Consider the following 5,411-nt stretch of genomic DNA (forward strand, 5'->3'; position numbering starts at 1 on the left):
TTTGCAGTACGCGGGCCTGTCACTGTTGTGGCCTCTCCCGTTGCGGAGCACAGGCTCCGGACGCACAGGCTCAGCGGCCATGGCTCACGGGCCCAGCTGCTCCGAGGCATGAGGGATCTTCCCGGACCGGGGCACGAACCCGTGTCCCCTGCATCGGCAGGTGGACCCTCAACCACTGCGCCACCAAGGAAGCCCGATGCTTTTGTTTTTTATCAAGGAATAAAGAGATTTCCCAGAAGCCTCTCTGTCAACTTCCCCTTACGTCTTATAGTCCAGACAGTGTCACATGGTCACTCTAGCTATTACAAAGGGCAGGAAGTAAATACCTGCCAAGGGGACCAACACTGGCTGGAGAAAATGTCTACTTTCCCTGAGATCAAGAGATACCTGCCCTCTACATGGACAAATCAAGAGGTTACTGGCAAGGCATGTATAACTGTGTTGTCTACCACACAGTTTGCCCTGTAATACTGGGCAAAGATCAAATAGAATAAGGCAGATTTATATGTAGTAACATGAAAAAAAATTTAAGATGATCATTCAAAACAAATAGCAAATGGCAAAACAATACATATAATATTCTCACTTGTTTAAAAAATAAGAAATTCAAGTTTGGGTGCATACGTATATACATAAATACACAGAAAAGGGTCTGTAAAATATACATCAAACTCTTTCATAGCAGTCACTGCTGAGGAAGAGGTGGTTTAGAAAGAGGCTGTGTTTAAAAGGACCTTCTCTAGTTGCTCTATGAACTTATTTCTGAATTGTTTGAATTCTTAAGAACACACAATAATTTATGGATTACTTCTTTAAAAATTTACTTTTCATAAAAAAATAAAAGCTGTATAAGTGAGAAAACTGAACACTGAAAGAGAATATGAGCTAGAAGAAGGTCTGTATTTTTTTTTTTATTCAAAGGGAGAAAAAAAGATTTTTCTCTATAATCCAATCAATTTCTGGCTCCTAGGAAGAAAACAAAACCACTCAGACAAGATACTTTGCTTGGCCATTGCCATGCCTTTAAAACTGAAAATCCTTGTAAAGTCCTATTTCTCTTGTTAACAAGTTTCATTAAGAATGTTAGACTACACAGCATTGATCTCCACACACCTCAGCCTTCCTAACTGGGCAACTCAGAGGCCAGCTTATTTATTGTTTGAATTGTTTGTTGTAAATGCATTCTCTTATACTCACCCTTGCCAACACCCATGAGAGACCTAGGCACTTTTGTATAAATTCAATCTGCCTCAAATGTAATCATTCTTTATTTTAAAAACCATGTGTATAAAATCAAAGATGTTACCAAATCTAAAGATCACTGGAAAAATAGACAGTATAGTTCAGAAAATAGCTTTTATAGAATGTATTTCTATATTCTGAGCATTCTTTACAATGTAAGAAAATTTTCTATATGAAATAAATGAGAAAGAGTAGGGAACTTGTTTCTTTTATAAAAGTCCTTAAAATAATTCTTATAGAAACTTCTTTATTTTGTAAAAATAATTATAAACGTGAAACTATAAAATACTTTTCATTTCAATTCCATTTATTAAGAGATGAACTAGGAACGAAACTGGAAGCTGGGTTCCAAAAAGATGAGTAAGTTGCACTTCCTCCCCACAAAAAGCTTGTAATTTGGTAAGAAATACAGAAGTAAAAATAGATGAATTTAATCAAATGGATAACCAGCTTTAAAAGGGTGGAAATGTAATGAGACAGAAAACTGTATTTTCCAGAACTCCTCTCAAGGTTAATATGTAAGGTTGGAAGACAGACTTGGGAGAGTAAGGGGGTTAGGGAAAGAAGGAGATGAGAACTGGAGCAAGCAACTTGACTGCGGGCAGGCGGTGAGTTGCTAACCACCCCCTAACCCGCGCTGCGGTCTCCTTCAGTGGTGTGTGTGATTGAAGATGTTGTCCCCTGGTGGTCCTGCCTTTTTGCTCTCCTCTCTGTGCAGCTCAGCCTCTCCTCCAAACTATGGGGACAAAGCATCAGGAGAGAGAGTTGTCGTAGAAGCACTTTGGTTTACTTATTTTTTTCTGAAGTATAATTGATTGACAATGTTGTGTTAGTTTCTGCTGTACAGCAAAGTGATTCAGTTATACATACATATACATTCTTTTTTTATATTCTGTTCCATTATGGTTTATCACAGTATATTGAATATGGTTCCCTGTGCTATACAGTAGGACCTTGTTGTTTATCCATCTTATATATAATTGTTTGCATCTGCTAACCCCAAACTCCCAATCCATCCCTCCCCCAACCCCCTCCCCCTTGGCAACCACAAGTCTGTTCTTCATGTCTGTGAGTCTGTTTCAGTTTCATAGATAAGTTCATTTGTGTCATATTTTAGATTCCACATATAAGTGATATCATACAATATTTGTCTTTCTCTTTCTGACTTACCTCACTTGGTATGATAATCTCTAGTGTCATCCATGTTGCTGCAAATAGCACGATTTTGTTCTTTTTTATGGCTGTATTCTATTGTGTGTGTGTGTGTGCATGTGTGTGTGTGTGTATATATATATATATATATATATATATATCTCACATTTTCTTTACCCATTCATCTGTTGATGGACATTTAGGTTGTTTCCATGTCTTAGCTATTGTGAATAGTGCTGCTATGAACATAGGGGTGCAGGTATCTTTTTTAATTATAGTTTTGTCCAGATATATGCCCAGGAGTAGGATTATTGGATCATATGGCAACTCTATTTTTAGTTTTTCGGGGAACCTCCCTACTATTTTCCATAGTGGCTTCATCAATTTGCATTCCACCCGAAGAGAAAAGGGTTCCCTTTTCTCCACACCCTCTCCAGCATTTGTTATTTGTAGACTTTTTAATTATGGCCATTCTGACCGGTGTGAGGTGATATCTCATTGTAGTTTTGATTTGCATTTCTCTAACAATTAGTGATGTTGAGCATCTTTTTGTGTGCTTGTTGGCCATCTGCATGTCTTCTTTGGAGAAATGCTTATTTAGTTCTTCTGCCCATTTTTTGATTGGGTTGTTTTTTTGAGCTGTTTGTATATTTTGGAAATTAAACCCTTGTTGGTCACATAGTTTACAAATATTTTCTCCCATTCTGTATGTAGGTTGTCTTTTCATTTTGTTTATGGTGTCTTTTGCTGAGAAGCACTTTTATTTTAATCATTACTGCAAAGGAACTGCAAACTAAGTGAGTTTCTTGTTAAGGCTAGAAACACACTGAAGTCCATAATATGTAGACAAAATACTTTTTAAAAGCATTAAGTTAGATTTGTGAATTTCCACTATATCTCTTCCCTGTGGGGCTGTCATTTCTCTACTGAGCTCCAGACCTACATCCATCATCACCAGAGTTAATCTCCTCATCTTCGCCCAGCAAATCTGCCTTCCTTATCTTAGCAAATAAAACACCATCAGCCACTTTACCCTCACCAGAAACAGGGGAGTCAGCCTTCACTTCTGTACAGTGAGTCCCCGTTTGACCAATTCTACCTACTGAGCATCTTTCAAATGCAACTCTGCAAACCCCACGGTCCCTGTTGCTGCCTTTGTTCAGATCCTTAGCAATAGCACTCTGTGGTGTCTCTGCTCCAGTCTCATCAGCCTCTAGCTGTTCATCTTTCTACTACTTCTGAATGCCCTTTCTAAAATGGCCATTTGATTATGTTACATTAAAATTCTTCCATGCTATTATCTGCCAACACAAAGTTCAAACCCTTTAACACGGTGAACAAAGTGTGTGATGATCTGTTTCTGCCAGGATTTTTGGTCTCATGTCCCGTCACTCTCTACGCACAAATCCTATCCTAGACACGTATTCTAACTCTGAGAACCATGTGCTCCTTTGCTGGGTCAAATGCTGTAGTGAGGCGCAGAGATACAGGAGTGAACCAGAGGGCATGGCCCAGTCCTCACAGAACTTAAAGTGCCCTTGCAGGAGCCTGAAAAAAGCACACTCTCCTTGGCCTCTGTACCTCCACACCTGCTTCCTCATCTGCCCTGGGTCATTGGCTGACCCAGGCAATGGCTATGAGTGAGCTTGAGGGAATCACTTCACCCCTCCAGGCCTCAGTCCTTCATCTGTAACATGACTAGGTAGCCCACGTGATCTCTAAAATTTCTCTCAACTCTTGCAAGTTATAAACCTGAAGAATACTTTTAAATTGCCAAAGTAGAGAAGAAAGAGTCCTCAGAAATGTCCCAACAATTAGTGATGATTAAACTATTGTAAGCAGCACTGTGAACATGTCAAAATTGCCAAGTTTTCTTTTGCCATCACGAAAGGATCCAGATTCCAAGCAAGATATGCCCTCCGCTGACTATTAAACTCCAACACCTAATTAAGGTGTAGCTTTATTTAACTAAAGTCCTTTGTAAATTAGAAAGCACTAAAAAACATTTCTGTCATTCCTGTTAACTGTGTGCTGTTTTTCCATGAAGTCATTACATAAGTGCACTCCCTGAATTTCAAGGGAAAGGAAGGTGATCTCACCTCTGAAAAGCTGTTTCTCTTGCCTCTAATGGAAAGAAAGTGAGCCTTTGGCATTTTTTTCCTGGACACCCAAAATCCAAATTTATACTGTTGAATTACAAATAAATCTCCTGGAACAGGATCAGACAGTGCCAATGCTATCTTCAGCCCAAAATAAAGCTAGCTGTGATGTATTTTTAACCTAGGTTCATAAATTAACTTTCAGAGAAAAACCTGTATTTTGAGCTGAAACAAAACTGTGAAACTCATATATAATTAACCAAATAATGAACAGTTTTGATTTTGATTCTTTCACTAGACTTTTAAAGGAAAAATATTCTTATCAGAGCACATTTAAAAGTGTATTATTATTGTGGTGGTGTCAATATCCCAGTTTTGATATTGAACTAGTTTATATGTTACTTAAATAGCTAAGGGAAGTTGGATAAAGGATACATGTGGGGCCTCCCTGGTGGCGCAGTGGTTGAGAGTCCGCCTGCCGATGCAGGGGATACGGGTTCGTGCCCCGGTCCGGGAGGATCCCATATGCCGTGGAGCGGCTGGGCCCGTGAGCCATGGCCGCTGAGCCTGCGTGTCCGGAGCCTGTGCTCCGCAACGGGAGAGGCCACAACAGTGAGAGGCCCGCGTACCGCAAAAAAAAAAAAAAAAAAAAAAAAAAAAAAGGATACATGTGACTCTCTATACTATTTTTGCAACTTTCTGTTTATAATTATTTCAAAATAAAACTCAGGTCCACCTAATGAATTAATGAATCTAGTCAGGGATCCCCAATGGCTGCTAACATCACAAAAAGACAGATGATTGGATATCATACTTGTCCTAGTGGAAGCATAAGTCCATCCATGAATGAGTTTTGCCAAAAGGCAGCTGTGAATGTGATCAAACCTCCATCCAACAACCAATTTATAGGAAAATAAA

Source organism: Mesoplodon densirostris, chromosome 11 (assembly GCF_025265405.1).
Source record: "Mesoplodon densirostris isolate mMesDen1 chromosome 11, mMesDen1 primary haplotype, whole genome shotgun sequence".
In the NCBI taxonomy this organism is placed as follows: domain Eukaryota; kingdom Metazoa; phylum Chordata; class Mammalia; order Artiodactyla; family Ziphiidae; genus Mesoplodon; species Mesoplodon densirostris.